This window comes from Lepidochelys kempii, chromosome 2, assembly GCF_965140285.1.
Source record: "Lepidochelys kempii isolate rLepKem1 chromosome 2, rLepKem1.hap1, whole genome shotgun sequence".
Taxonomy (NCBI): domain Eukaryota; kingdom Metazoa; phylum Chordata; order Testudines; family Cheloniidae; genus Lepidochelys; species Lepidochelys kempii.
Genome location: NC_136381.1, coordinates 124,417,545 through 124,433,819, shown reverse-complemented (window position 1 = coordinate 124,433,819; position 16,275 = coordinate 124,417,545). Strand labels below are relative to the sequence as shown.

Here is a 16,275-nt window from a genome sequence, read left to right as displayed (position 1 = left end):
TTTTGAATTCATTCAGAATTAGACTATAGGCATGGCTACACTTGCAAATGTAAAGCGCTTTGAGTTAAACCAGCCTTCGTAGAGTGCAGCAGGGAAAGCGCTGCAGTCTGTCCACACTGACAGCTGCAGGTGCACTGGCATGTCCACATTTGTAGCACTTGCAGTGGCATTGGGAGCGGTGCATTGTGGGCAGCTATCCCATAGAGCACCTCTTCCCATTCTGGCTCTGTGACTTGTGGGAAGGGGGCGGAGCATTCTGGGTCCTGTCCCAACGCCCCATGATGCATCGGTTCGCATCCCAGGAATCCCTCTGCTTCCGTCCACAATTCGCACCGTCTTTCAACGTTTTTTGTATGGCGTGCTCTGTCTTCCTTTTCGGTCTGCGGGAATGGAGCCTAAACTGCTGAGGAATATGCTAACGAGTCTCGCCAGCACATCACGTTTGGCAGTCAAGTTACTCCTTAAAATCCAAAGTGACAGTGAGGACTCCAACAACATCGACGCAAGTAATGCAAACAACACGAGATTGCTTGTGGCATTCACGGACATGCTCATCACCGTGGAACTCCACTTTTGGGCTCAGGAAACAAGCACTGAGTGGTGGGATCACATCGTCATGCAAGACTGGGATGACGAGCAATCGCTGCAGAACTTTCGGACGAGAAAAGCCACTTTCATGGGACTGTGTGAGGAGCTCGCCCCCACCTTGCGGTGCAAGGACACAAGATTGAGAGCTGCCCTGACGGTGGAGAAGCAGGTGACTGTTGCAATCTGGAAGCTGGCAACTCCAGACAGCTACCGATCAGTCGCTAACCAATTTGGAGTAGGGAAGTCGACCGTTGGAATTGTGTTGATGCAAGTTTGCGGGGCCATTAATCTCATCCTGCTCAGAAGAACCATGACTCTGGGTAATGTGCTGGCTTTGCACAAATGGGTTTCCCTAACTGTGAAGGGGCGATAGATGAGACACATATTCCAATTCTGGCACCAGCCCACCTAGCCTCCAAGTATGTTAATCGGAAGGGCTATTTCTCTATGGTTCTCCAGGTGCTTGTGGATCACTGTGGGCATTTCATTGACATCAACGCAGGCTGGCCCGGAAAGGTGCATGACCCACGCATCTTTCGGAACACTAGCCTGTTCAGGAAGCTGGAAGCCGGGACATTTTTCCCAGACCAGAAAATCACCATAGGGGAAGTCGAAATGCCCATTGTGATCTTTGGAGACCCTGCTTACCCTTTAATGCCGTGGCTCATGAAACCCTGCACAGGGAGCCTTGACAGCAGCAAGGAGCAGTTCAACAACAGCCAGTGCAGAATGACTGTGGAGTGTGCTTTTGGCTGTTTAAAGGGCCACTGGCGCTCTCTGTATGGGAAGCTGAACTTGGCCGATAACAGCATCCCCACGGTTATATCCGCGTGCTGTACCTTCCACAACATTTGTGAAGGGAAGGGTGAAATATTCACTGAGGCATGGAACTCAGAGGTTCAACACCTGGAGGCTGAATTTGAACAGCCAGAGAGCAGGGCTATTCAAGGGGCCCAGCGTGCGGCTGCAAGGATTAGGGAAGCCTTGATGGAGCAATTTGAGGCTGAAAGCCACCAGTAATGTCTGGTGCCCTGCATGGGAGTGAAGTGCAGTGGTTCCAATGTTAATAGGAATCTGAGTTTGCTGCGTATGATACACTGACTTGCCGTGCCTGTTGCTTTCCTGGGCTATGGTATCTTTTACATTATGCAATAATAAAGAATGTTTTCAAAGTAAAAAAATCTATTTAATGAAAAGACAATGCATTTATTGAAAAGAAACACAACTGCTTGGGAAACAGAAAGGGCAAGGGGGTGGGGTGGGGAACGGTATAACCACAGGTTTGCGTATGTCCTGTTCTCATGCTCAGCTTTCCTGTTTGGAGTGCTGTGCAATGAGTGTTGCATTTCAGGATGGCTATACAGGGGGCTGAGTGCAGTGGGTAAGGGTTGTAGTTTTCAGGGCTGTGTGGTGTTGGAGGCAGCGGGTGACGATAAGAACCCGGATGTTGAGGAAAGTGGGTTGGAGGTGACATGGGGGCACAAGGGAAAGAGTTTTGGGACAAGGGCTGCGGGGGGGTGAGTCGGGGGGGGGACGGTAGTGCTCCACCTGCATGGCTACGAGCGCCTGGATCGAGTCCGTTTGGTGCTTCATGATGCTTATCAGCTGCTCTGTGCTTTGGTGCTGGCGATCCGCATTCTGCTGGCGGACCCTCCTTTCACTGTCCCGCCACTCCTGCACTTTTTGATTTTCATTAAGGGAGTGCTGCATGACTTCATGCAGCATGCCCTCTTTGCTTCTACGTGGCCTCTTCCCGATTCTTTGCAGCCTCTCGGCTGGTGATAACATGGACGGCTGAGATCTCAAGGTTGCATCCGTAAAGGCAAAATGCAACACTTGACAGAGGCAGCATGTTCACACCAGACAAAGCAATGATTCCCCCATACTTAAGGGCAAGCACAGGCTACACAATAGCATAATTTGCCTGTCCCAAAGCGAGTGCACATAACCCATGGGAGCCCCAAAATGGTGAGTAAGCACAGGGTCATGGGGGACTAATTCTTTCATGGCTGTACTGTCCTCTGGGTTTCTGTGCCTTGGGGAGAGCCAACAGCTGCAGGGGGCCCCTGTAGTGAACACTGTCCCCACATTTTCCACAGGAGTTCATCCTGGAAGATATCTCGCTGCTGAAGGTGACCTGGGAAGCAAGGGAGGGGCTTCTACTTCAATGTGGCTTCTGCCTTGGCCCATATGCAGCTTGCCTGTGTGCAGCAATGGTCCCCCTGGCCCTCACGGCACAGTGGCACGGACATGTTAGCCTGACTGGGACAATGACCACAGTGGCTCTCCCATGAAACCTGAGCAAGTGCATTGCCCAAGTTCTGGATGAGACCTTTGAAGAGATTACTGAGGCAGATTACCACGATGTGAGAGACCATATCAACGCCCTATTCTGCATCTAGGCATGCATGCAGCCCTAACCCTCCTTGCCCCAAGAGCCCGCACCAAATAACTTACTTCCCAAAATAAAAGCCACTTACCGGAAACCTCCTCTGGTGTTTGTCCTTCCCCAAGCACCAGCCGCCGCGACTGGCTACCTTCCTCCTGGTTTGAGAGCAGCTCCTGGCTGCATGCATCTAGGGATGCCGGTGTGTCTTCCTCCTCCTCAGCACCCTCACTCCTGCTTTGCTGCTCCTCCTCCTCCTCCTGCCTTGTTGGACTGTGCTCCAAAGCGTCCATGGTGGTCCTCGGAGCGGAGGTGGGATCTCTCCCAAGTATCGCATCCAGCTCTTTGTAAAAATGGCAGGTTGTGGGAGCAGCACCAGAGCAGCTGTTTGCCTCATGGGCTCTGCGGTAGGCATTCCACAGCTCCTTCACTTTAATCCTGCTGCAGAGCGTCCCAGTCATGGCCCCCTTCCACCATGTCCCTTGATATCTGCCTGAAGATATCGTAATTCCTGCGGTTGGAGCATAGCTGGGACTGGACAGCTTCCTCCCCCCAGACACTGATGAAGTCCAGCACCTCGCCATTGCTCCAGACTGGGGCTCACCTGGAGCGTGGAGGCATGGTCACCTGGAAAGATTCGCTATGAGCACTCCACGCCTGGCTGAGCAAACAGGAAGGGGATTTTCAAAATTCCCAGAGAATTTAAAGGGCAGGTCTGACGGTTGGTCACCTGAGGGCAGGGCAGTAGAGTTCAAAGTGATGACCAGAGTGGCTAGAACAGGCATTGTGGGACACTTCTGGAGGCCGATCAGAGCGTACTAACAGACCAGGGTGTCCACACTGGTGCTGTGGCGCTCCAGCGGGGGCGCAGCAAACGTTATTCCACTCGCCGAGGTGGAGTACCAGGAGCGCTCTAGCCGCGGAGTCAGAGCGCTCTACGTGCCTTGCCAGTGTGCATGCGTCATGAGAGCGCACTGGGCTGCTTTAATGCACTCTAACTCACAAGTATAGCCATGCCCTATGTCTGTGTGAGCTCCCATGGTGTACTGCAGGAGCTCAGTCCGTGGGGAGGCAGGGGTGTATCATGGAAGATATAAGCCAAGTAGGGAGCCCAGCCCATAGAGGAGGATGGGGGCATTAGGCATGGTAACTACAACTTTCATGAGACACGGCAGCAGCTCCAGTGGATTCAAATGCAAACACAGCCTGAAACAAAATGTTTTGATTTTTTTCCTGACAGAAAATTAAAAAATTTAAACAAATCAACATATTTCTATGGATTTCTTTTTTGTGGAAACTTCATTTTCCATCAAAATCATAGACAGAAAATTCCTAATCAACTCTAATTCTGGTATTTGCTTCACTCCTTCAACAGAGTTTGAGTTTGTTGATAATCAGGGCATTTATAGCTGCTTATCCCTTCTCTGACTTCTGCCTGAGGGGGTAAGAGCAGGGCATATTTATGTAATGTTTAAATTTCTGAAATCCGGGTTTCAGTCCTATTGACGAACTAATATAGTGTTTGTTTTAAGCTTTATATTTGGGCTGCCGATTACTCGCAGATAACTCACTCAATTACTCAAAAAAAATTAATTACGATTTTAAAAAGTAATCATGATTAATTGCAGTTTTAATCGCAGTGTTAAACAGTACAATACCAATTGACATTTATTAAATATTTTGGCTGTTTTTTTCTACATTTTCATATATATTCTATTCTGTGTTGTAATTGAAATCAAGTGTATTATTTTTATTATAAATAATTGCACCGTAAAAATGATAAAAGAAATAGTATTTTTCAATTCACCTCATACAAGGACAGAAGTGCAATCTCTTTGTCGTGAAAGTGCAACTTACAAATGTAGATTTTTTTTGTTACATAACTGCACTCAAAAACAAAAACACTTTTGTAGTCTACATTGCAAGGTGGTTGACATGCCAGATGTGCTAAACATGCATATGCCCCTTTATGCTTTGGCCACCATTCCAGAGGACATGCTGTTGATGCTCATTAAAAAATGTGTTAATTTTTTTACCCACATTCTGCCATATAGTATGATCTTATGTTTTGTCACCCTTATCTGTGTAAAAGAAAACTGTCTGTATATCAAATCTATTTAAGTAATTTAAAATTACCTTCTTCTTTCCTATGCTTCCTCCCCCCCCACCCCCAAAATAATCATGGTCCACAAAATATAACAACATCAGGACTTGCGAGATCAAAATTAACTTTTTCCAACAGTTTATTCATAAGATTCCATAAAGACAGTTCTGGCTATAGCTGGGGGGGGGGGGGAAGCTTGGAATAAAACATGAAGCAATCCAATTATTTGCCTCAAACTTAATTAGAATCATCTTTAAGGCTTGAAAAACTTTTCAACATTTTTATTTTAATTCCATGTAAATTTCCATTCCCAGTTCAGCTGGGACTGGAAACAGAGATATCAAAATAGCACAAGAAATGCGTCTTTCACGATTTCTGACCTAATTGAAACCAAGAGGTCGGATCTTGTAAGAAAGCCTGGCAAACCAGGGGGTTGGATGTGTTGAGATAATCTTTGGATAAGCACTTTGCGGGACCTGACTCATCACTGATTTACTCCAGTCTTATGCTGATGTAACTCCATTGAGTGAACTCCATTGTAATGCTAGTGGTGTTAAAATGGCATTGTACAGCTACTCATGCAGTAGTGTATCAGGAGCTTGGCTGTTGAGCTTAACCCTTAAAATTTCATCCATCACTAGTTCTAAAACCTGTGTTGTCATTCAGATTGCTGAGGTTTTTTTCTTCTAAAATACTAGTCACTTCTGTCTTTGACTGCTATAATCAAACAACAGAGTTTCACTTGAACCAAGTGAAAGTAGCCTGTTACATTCTAATTAGATCAAAGAGTAGGTAAGCAGCCAAATTAACTAGAATTAATAGGTAGCATCAAACCAAGTTTTACAGAATACAAAGGGGAAATATTAAAAATCACTTTGAAAGGCAGGATATGAGTGAATCAATGTAATGGTAGATGCTTACACAGAGTACAGTATTAGGCAGAGGTTTATAATCATGCCAAGAAAGTTTAAATAGCCTCAGGGTAGCTGTTAATTCTTATGAAAATTTAGTACAGACTTCATTGACTTAGGTGGGATTATTCCAGATTTACTGACACTGAAATTTGTCCAAGTGACCTTAGTTTATTCAAAATACTTTAAAAGAAAAGAACTTTTTTCTAATAATTTTAAAACCTGTGCTCACTTCCTTTTTGGCCAATAATCCTTTGATACCTTGGCATCTGTTTACATTATACAATACTTTTTTTGTTTAAAGAAATGTATATGATTTGTTTCAGAGTAACAGCCGTGTTAGTCTGTCTTCGCAAAAAGAAAAGGAGTACTTGTGGCACCTTAGAGACGAACCAATTTATTTGAGCATGAGCTTTCGTGAGCTACAGCTCACCTCATCGGATGCATACCATGGAAACTGCAGAAGACATTATATACACACAGAGACCATGAAACAATACCTCCTCCCACCCCACTGTCCTGCTGGTAATAGTTTAGATAAAGTGATCATCAAGTTGGGCCATTTCCAGCATTTCAAGTGCTGGAAATGGCCCAACTTGATGATCACTTTAGATAAACTATTACCAGCAGGACAGTGGGGTGGGAGGAGGTATTGTTTCATGGTCTCTGTGTGTATATAATGTCTTCTGCAGTTTCCATGGTATGCATCCGATGAGGTGAGCTGTAGCTCACGAAAGCTCATGCTCAAATAAATTGGTTCGTCTCTAAGGTGCCACAAGCACTCCTTTTCTGTATATGATTTGGTAAACATCTAATTTCCCACTTTTGCAGACTTTGCAAACAAAGTTAAAGATTAAAAAGGGTCACAGTTCAGTGTTATAAACATTGATGGTATTTCTTTAAATGTAAACAAAGTCAAGAAGTAACTGAATATTAAGTAATAAGTGTAAGAAGACTGTTTAGTGTACTTCTCATTATACATATATGAAAGCTGCTAGTAGTATAAAAAGGGCCAGAACATCAGCTGGTATAAATTGGCATCGCTTCTCTATGGTTTTACCAAATGACATCAGTTGAGCATCTGGCTCTAAAAAAATGTGATACTTTTTCTCAAATTAGTAACACTTCAGATTCACTTTTGTATGCAAAAATCTATGATTCATTGAAATATATATTATTATTTCTATATTGCATGGCACCCCATATGTGCTAGACACATTCATAGTTCTTTGGGAGAATCCACCTACATTGCTGGTTCAATGAATGTGTTTAGGATTCAAAAAATAGATGAAAATGTTTTTCATTATGGAGGAAAGATGATGTCATATGTGGCAGTGCCCTTTCCCCAATATCCAAAATCCCATCCCTGGACATGTTTACCAGCTGGTACCTGTGGCTGTGTGCATGCTAGATTGTTTGGTTTTTTCCCCGAACAATGCTCCACTATAGTTACTTACTATCCAGTTAGGGAAGCAATAATGGAAGCATTTGTGTGCATAGGCTCTGGGTGGCCACTGGTGTTCTAATTCCTCGTTAATAAACCTGCTTGGATAAGGTCTACAGGATAGGGTGAAAAACACAAGTGGCCATCAGCACCTTGTTAACTTTAGCCTGTGTGGCCTATCCTTAATGCCAATCCTGGCAGTCAACACAAAACTCCAATGGGAGCAGCAGCCTCCCACTGCTCTGGTTACAGTGTTCTTGGCATCTCAGCTATTGTTTAGTGGATAATACCAACCATAAAAAGGTTGTATCATTTTGCCAAACAATTACTTTGTGTTAAAAATTGTGTAGTTTATCAGTTTCCAGAAGAGGAAGCTAATTTGCATACTACCCTGGTGGTTTATGGCCATGTTAGCCTAATTGCTTTAAAAGCACCTTTATCAAGTCATTCCTTTGAGTTAAAATTCCTTTTGAGCTAAAGCTATGGGTTCACAGAGGCAATGAAGAGTCAAGCTGGGGTAGAGGGTTACCATAACTTACCGTGAACCGGCTCATCTGTTCATATCAGTATTTATATGGAAACTTAAAGCTGTCACGCATGGAGAACAAATACATTTCAACCAAGGCTTATGAATTACTATTCTTAATAAGACAAAACTAAAGGATAGATTTATTCAGGGTTTCTTCCTCACTTCTGGGCATGTAATTTTCTACTTTCAGCCTTGTCTATTGGCTCCACTGTGCCAAGTTCTTGGAGCACAACTGATGTTTATGCTCTCAACACTGCTACTTTTAATGTGCTGTCTTACATACCAAATGCTGCCATTCTTCAGCATGGTATCTCAAAAATGAAACACAAGGAGCAGAGATTGATAAATTTAAAATGTGTCCAGTTGGGAGAGGTGTCCGTGTGCCACAGGAATCAGTGTTTGGATCTTTAACAATTTCATTAGTGGCCTGGAGGAGGGGTGGTTATATATGAATGACATATTTTAATATAATGTGTGTCTAATGTAAAGAGGCAAAACATCTCATGGTCCGAGCATAGAACTGGAAGCCAGAAACTTCTGAATTCTCTTCCCAGCTTTGACAGTGAGTTCCTTTGTGACCTTCAGCAAATCACTTATGCCCAATTTTTCAGAGCTCTCCTTTAATTTGGATGCCTCCAATTTTGGGTTTAGTGTCCACGTAAGCCATCTTGCACTGGTTTTCAGAGGTGCTGAGCATCCACGGTTCCTTCACTGTAAATAAGATCAGACCAGGCTTACTCTCTTGACCCCAAAAAGGGCATACAGAAATAACTTGTCTTGAGCATAGTATCAATCCATATCAGTGCAGCCAACATTCATCACCTCTTCTCCCTGCTCCACCACGGGGAGTCAGGAAATCTGAGGCAGCTGTTGAAAACAGGTCACCTGCACCTACCACGCATGCTGCTGGTGCCAAGTCATTGGGAAAGTTGGAAAGACCATGTTTAACTGTGTTTCATTTGGATTATTAATGTAGCTGTGCTAAGATATTAATAACATTATCTCAGTGGTGGTCCCATACCACTGAGCCACAAAGGTCAGCTACACTAGGTTTTAGAAAAAAATAGCAATGGGAAAAAATAATCCAATCTCTTTTAAAGTGACAGGTCTGAGCACTTCTACATTTTAATATTTTTTGCCATTGTTGTATGGCACAGAATTTTTTTTCCTGATCATATTTTTTCCTGATTATATTTTTTTTCCTTTTCATATTTGCTATTAACATGTTACTTTTTTGAATATCTTCTCAGGAAAGGACACTGGTTGAAATTTTTCAAATTGTCTAAGGGATTTAGACACCCAGTACATGTTCATTTTAATAGAACTCAAGCATCCAAATTCCCTTAGGTAGCTTTGAAAATCTGGGCCTATATGTATACAATTTCATACAAATACAATAGCATCAGATATGAGTGCCAGCAATGGAGTAGCAGGTTCTACAAACTTGGATAGAAATGTAAGATTCTTCTCTTGATCCACCCTGTTATTAAGGCCTCTAGCACTGCTAAAGCTGCTGAGTTAGTCCTGCTGACTCTTGCTGGCAAGTGTGGCTTGTTCACACTATTGGGATGTGAAAATGCTTGGTGATACCCTCTGTACAGTAGCAACAAGGGAGGGGAGAGAAAGATTCCACCTGAAACCCTAGGAACAACCCAGCGGCAGAAGACAATGACCTTCTTGCAATTTATGAAGCAGCAGGAAGCCCAACAAGAATGGCAGCAGGGCCAGGTTGAAGTCCAATAGCAACATATGCAATAGTTCCAGAACCAGCTGTTGCAGAGACTCATTAACCTCAGTGCACAGTCCAAACATGCCAATATGTCCCAGTCTTTCCCTAGCCAAGATGGGGCCAGAAGGTGGAAGATAACTCAGAAGTTTACCTGGTCACTTAAGTGAGTAGCTCTACTGCAGCCCATTGGGAAAAGAAGTCATGGGCTATTGACCTGGTCCTTTTCTTGCCAGGAGAGATGAAAATGATTTATTGGGTAGAGCTGGTCAGGATTTTTTTTTTCTTTGACAAGTCTTTTTTGTCATCAAATGCTGATTTCTTGACATTGAAACTTTGTAGAAATTTGCACTGGAAAGGTTTGTTAGGTCCAGGACGAGAGAGAGAAAAGAGAGCAACCTCAGATCAACCAGTAGCCCAGTTGTTAGGACACTCACCTCTCTGTGTCTCTGTATAAATAATTCAATATTCACTAAGAGGTCAGCTCCAACAGAAGACAGAGAGAGAGAGAAACTGACTATAGTCTGGTGATTCGGGCCCTTGTGTGGCATGTAGAAGAAATAGGGTTGAGTTCCTAATCTTAATTAGGCAGCACAGGGACTGGAATTTGGGTGTCCTACATCCTAAGTGAGTTTCCTCATCCCCATTCTGAGGTATCACTCTATCTTGTTCTTTCATGAACAATGTTGAAAGGTCTTATTTTCATTCAGGAGCAGGACAAAAACAAATTTCAGCACCTCAAAACTTTTTATAAAGTGAAATTCTTGTTTTCCAGTCAGCCCTAGTACTGGATGTTAAGATACCATGAAGCCTGCTGCTTTGAATTGGTTGGGAGTCTTGCATGAGTAACACCAGCAAAGGTTTCAAAGTGAATCGTTCTTCTGAGGTGGGGCCATATACCTTTGCTCAGCACTTGATGGAGCTGGTGATTGGTTGATGAAACCAGAGGCACGCAAACAAGGAATGAATTACACTAATCAAAAGTGCGGTATTTAGAAAATCTGTGTAACAAATACAGACCTGGGTGTTCCAGCTCTAGTTTACTATATTGATGGAGACTGTGGAACAAATGGGAAATATGGCTACAACGTGAAACTGAGCAATAGTCCACGAGATACACAAAAGAACAATATCTTAAAGAAAAGTGAATGGACTTAGAGCCAAAAGGCCTTAACCTTCTGTTCTCTTCTCCAATGTTATAAAGTGGGAAATCTTTAGCCCAACAAGCTTTCCTTGGCATCTGAGCTGTCATCTAGGATATTTTCATTCCTGATGTCTGCAAGTCATCACAAATTCACTTCTGGCTAACTGGTTTCCATGTTAATATAGCATTGGAAGAAGGAGCATGCTCTAACATTTAAAGAGCTTGGCTGGCACATACAGCAGTTGGATTGGGCATAGTCTGAGACTGGGTAGAGTATGTGACTCCATCTAAAAATGCAATGGCCTATAAAGCCTGACTATGTTTTCATTTTCAAAGGCATTTCACCCACTTGGAACAACGAATATCCTGTGTGGCTACAGACACCTAAAGATTTTCGTCTACGTAGAACTTAGTTGTGCTGGAAATGGCCCACCTTGATTATCATACATATTGTAAAGAGAGTGGTCGCTTTGGATGGACTATTACCAGCAGGAGAGAGAGTTTGGGGAGGAGGGGGGCGGAGGGTGAGAAAACCTGGATTTGTGCTGGAAATGGCCCAACTTCATTATCATACACATTGTAAGGAAAGTGATCACTTTAGATAAGCTATTACCAGCAGGAGAGTGGGGTGGGAGGAGGTATTGTTTCATGGTCTCTGTGTATATAATGTCTTCTGCAGTTTCCACATTATGCATCTGATGAAGTGAGCTGTAGCTCACGAAAGCTTATGCTCAAACTGGTTAGTCTCTAAGGTGCCACAAGTACTCCTTTTCTTTTTGTAGAACTTAGTGTATGTTCAGGTAGTTTACAGTAAGTTTACTATAAAAAGGCATTTACTTTTATCATTTTGGGGAGGGGTGGGTGAGAGTTTTCAAAGAACAAAAAGAGGATAAGACAAAAAAACCATAAAAAAAGCCACTTTAACCTTACATTTTCCAATATTTGCACAGAGATTTAGGCACATAATTCCTAATAAGGTCAATGGGAGTTACAGTATGTAGCTAAATCCCTATGAAATTCTCTGAAAATACAGGGCTATAATCTCCCAGTACTGGACACAAAATAGGAAAGACCCTCAAAACTGTGTATGAGAAAAATAAGAATGCAGGGATCTTAAAATACTAGGGAATTAACTTCTTTATGATATATAACATTTCCTCTTACCTCTGGTTTCATGATTCTGCATTTATGATTTGGATAAATGACAGCAGAAAATGTAGGATTATCACACAGCGCCTGTGAGAGAAGGAGATTAGTTTATGCCTAAAATGAAGACCATCTCTTGCTAGAACAGATATTTCAAATGTTTGAGGCAAGGGCCTGGCTATATGCAGATATAGGTTTGGCACGAGGGGCATCAGAAGAGTGTGTGAGATTGTTGCAGAAAGCAAGAGGAGAGCAACAAACATGCAATAAGAAGTGGGGAAATTACACTAGACATACCACAAAAGTGGCAGAGACAGACTTCCGTGCATGAACAGATGCTGAAATGGAAATGAGCTTTTCAGCAAAGGCAGATAATGCCCAGATTGTGGTAGTGTAGCTGCAAGGGCAGAAGTCCAAACGGAATCAACATCTCCACCTCATGATCCACTCACTGTGCACCTGAAGTACCCATTAAGGGGCAAAGCCCATCAGACTTTGTTTATGGGTCATCATGATAGGGTTCAAATCCAACTACAAGAACTTCATTATTATTTCTGACTCCAACTTCTGCACTATCAGCCACTGCACTCGGGGGTGGAAGGGTAGTGCTGTTTCAGTTCAGAATGCGAACAGCTGAAAACAATTAAAATGCAAACTGAATTCACTCAATAGTATTCTCAGGGAATGGCGCAGTTCATAGTTGTAATGCAGTATGTCAGCACAAGAGAATAACATAGCATTTGAATGAGGTGAAGGGTAATACACTAGCACCATGAAAATCAATTACAAATCTGCCATGGGCTTCCATTAAAATTCAGGAACTGCTGATACCCAGTGTTGTGCTTAGAACACTAGAGCGTATCTTGTGGTAAGACTGTTTTCTATAACTTTTTCCCCCCATCTGTGATAGGCATCTTTCTCTACTTCAGGAAGGAAGCTTTGTAGGTGTGGGTGACGTGTGTGATCATATTGCAGTAATTAAGTTAAAAGATGAATAGCAGATGCCCATGTTTTTGCCTCCCCTGGCCACATTCTGCCTACGTTTTAGGTAAATTTAGTGTTTGAAAGTCTAGAGGTTGGATTGGTGACCTGTTACTTCTAGAATCTATCATTTAAAAAAAAAAAGAAAAAGAAAGAAAGAACAATTGAATCCTCATGTAAATCCCTGTAGCTCTCTTGAAGTCACTGGAGCTAGGGCATTTATACCAGCTGAGGACCTGGCCCGAAGTCTTTGGCCTTAGCATTACATGATAACGGTATAAATTAGTACTGAGGCCCAGATCCTCAAAGGATTTTAGGTGCCTCACAGTGAAAGATAGAGGCACCTAAATATCTTTGAAGATCTGGGCCTGGCTGTATTGAAGACTTTTATTTCCTGCTTGGGGATTCCTGATGTCTGCAGGTCGGTTAGGATAGTTCTCTACCCTCTTAGCTGGCAAGCAGAGGCAATTGGGAGAAGTAGGGGAGATACAAGGATTGCATGTCATTCTTGTGAGCAGACAGTTGTGGAGAAGGGTTGTGAGAAGTGAATGGAATGAGAGAGAGACGGGAGCACGAAGGCCATGGCTGGGTTCAGGGAAATAAGGAGGAGCAACAAGGAAGCCATTTCTTTCCGCAGATGTAGGGGGTACACTGGGCGAGGGAGGCCATTAAGGAGGAGTGTTACTACCAGATGAGATGGGAATTTTCCTAGTGATTAATAGTGGTAGCAGCCTTTAAAAACTTGTGGCTGCCATTTTGTTTTAGAGTGGGGACAACCCAGAAGTCTGTGCCTCACATTTGAGATACCAAAACTGCCTGGGACCATAGTTCCAATGTGAAAAGTCACAACTGCCTCCTTCATCCTTCTGAGGTAAATTCCTTGTTTGCTCTGTGTGAATTTTCAGACAGCACCTTAAATCCTGAGGTTCTGTCTGTCCTGCCTAACTATAGATCCAATGACAACTTTCACATGATTAGGCATTTGCTCTGGAGTCCTTGTACAACATTTTCTCTCTACTGTAGTGCTATGCACCAGTTAGTTTCCATCCTCCACCTCAGAGTGGCTGCAGTTCACTGCTCTTTGTATCCTAGTGTATGTAGTTTGTAAAGCACTTCACCAGGGAAAGTATTCACAGTGATTTTACTCCAGCCTAATGCCACTGACTTCAGTGGATTTACTCCTTTCTTACCTTGTTGAAGTGAATCAGAATCTGACCCCAAAGCATCCCACTGAGATGAGCATTATTTCTACTAATTTTACAGAAGGATAATCAAACACAAGGAGGTTAAAGTCTAAATTGACAAAAGGACTCAGGCACCTAACTGATATTTTAGGCACCTACGTCCAACATTTAGGTACCACTGCAATCCTCAAAAGATCCACTCACCCTCCGCCTAACTCAGTAAGTGCCCAAAGTACCTGGGCACTTAAGTTTCCACTGTTAAAGTCCTTGAGGCACCTAAACTTTGTTGACTGTATGTGCTCAGAGCCGGCTCACCATCTGTCTCATGCCCTAAGCCCTGTCAGGATTCACAAACTGGCACGCACCCAGGATGTGAAAGAGTTGGGTCAATCTCCCCATCCCGCCTGGTGTGGGAATTAGATCCAGGTCTCCCATATCCCAGGTGAGTGCTCTAACCACTCGGCTAAAGTTTGTAAGGGAATCACCATTTATAAGTGGAGGAGGGACCTCTACTGTTTTAGGCACCAGACTCCAGGAGGGGATTCCTGGCTATGAATCCCAAATTAAGACTGGTCTGGAAGGAGGCACCAAAATTAGGCACCCTGATCCTGGTGAGGGATGGGAGCTAGGCTACTAAATGGTCAGCTGCCTAAAATTAAGTGTTATAATGCTCAGTCCACATCCCCTTTGGGAATCTAGTCCTAAGTCACTTGCCTGAGGTTATAAAGTGATTCAGTACCATAGCAGAGAGTAGAATGTAGTAGTCCAGAATATTTTGATTCCTAAACACTGGACATATTGGACCTGATCCTGATTTCAGATGGATATAAATCAGGAATAATTCCACTGAAGTCAGTGGATTTATACAGGTGTGAAACCAGTGCAAGTGGGAAGAAAATCAGGTCTACTATGCTGCTTGGGAATGTTAGAAAACAGGGAAGACCCTCTCTTAAAAAGGAAATTCATTGGGGTGGGAGGCTGTCCCTCTACAGAAGGACAAAGCTTCATGCACTTCTGCTCACCTCACAACAGAGGATCACCCCATGGTGACTACAGCTGCAAAACAGCAGTGCAGTATTTTGCCTCATGATTTTTTATCTTTATGGTCTTTATTTTATGTTTTGTTATATTTTTAATTGTATGTGCATCACTCTGGGCATCTTGGTGGGTGTTGCTTTATAAATGAAAGTATTATTACAGTCATAGCAGTAAAATTACAAGATGTCAAAGGAAGCAGTTCCTAAGATCGGAGTACTCATGGGGACTAAACTGCTTAAAAGTCAACACATTTCCTGACTCTGTGATTGGCAAAACTCCTTCTTTTTTTTTTTTTTTTTTAAGTTTGGTGTATCACTCACTGAACTAGCTTCGCTCTGCCTGGTCTCAGTGGCATTGTTTCAGACTGTTAAATGGATGCACAGAACTAAGAAATACCCATTGTGCATGGTGGGGTGTTGGAACAGGGTGGAGGGAGGAATCTGGTCTCAATTTTATAATCATCATTGTCTATACAAGTATAACATCTGGTTTGCTGTGTAGCTTAAAGAATAGACATTCTGTGAACTGGTTTTGCAGTGAGAAATTTTTCACAATGAACGTTAAGTAGAGCTGATAAATAACTAATTCAGTGGTTTTTTTTTTTTTTTTTTGCTTCTTGAGTCTTGCTTTCAGAGTGTAACTTCCTCAAATTTGTTGTTCAAAGCTATACACTACACTATTTGGCAAATATTTGTAATGCTGTTTTGATCATGAATGTTTTCCCATAAGCATTCATCATTTGCAATTTGAGCTGTTGTGATAGGTCAGAAAAGGCACATGGCAGTGCCCGTTCTCTAATTGAAAGTGGATGTCCACATCTGTTGCAGGTGTGAATGTAAAATTTTGTTCCTGAGCATATACACATACATACCTGATATCTTCACTCTGGGCTTGATCCAATGTCCAATGAAGTTAATGGAAAGATTCCTATTGACTTCAGTTAATATTCATGCGAGCAAAACACAGTTGCTTGATTCTTTGCTGAAAGCAAGTATAAGAAGCAATATGGCCAAAGCATATTCATTAAAAAATTCCAACACAAATCATTGAAATTTTTTGTACTACTTACTGAGCTGTAAGGGTGACTTTAGCAA

General features: G+C 42.8%; 1 long non-coding RNA gene across 1 annotated transcript; it reads right to left on the bottom strand.

Annotated features, from left to right (window-relative positions):
- Nucleotides 1–8,584: 8,584 nt before the first annotated feature.
- Nucleotides 8,585–16,122, bottom strand: LOC140905967 (uncharacterized). The gene is made up of 3 exons (XR_012157007.1): nt 16,053–16,122; nt 11,997–12,068; nt 8,585–8,673 (listed from the first exon to the last, which is right to left on the bottom strand). It is a non-coding gene; the product is annotated as an uncharacterized LOC140905967 (long non-coding RNA).
- Between the last annotated feature and the right edge of the window lie 153 nt (nt 16,123–16,275).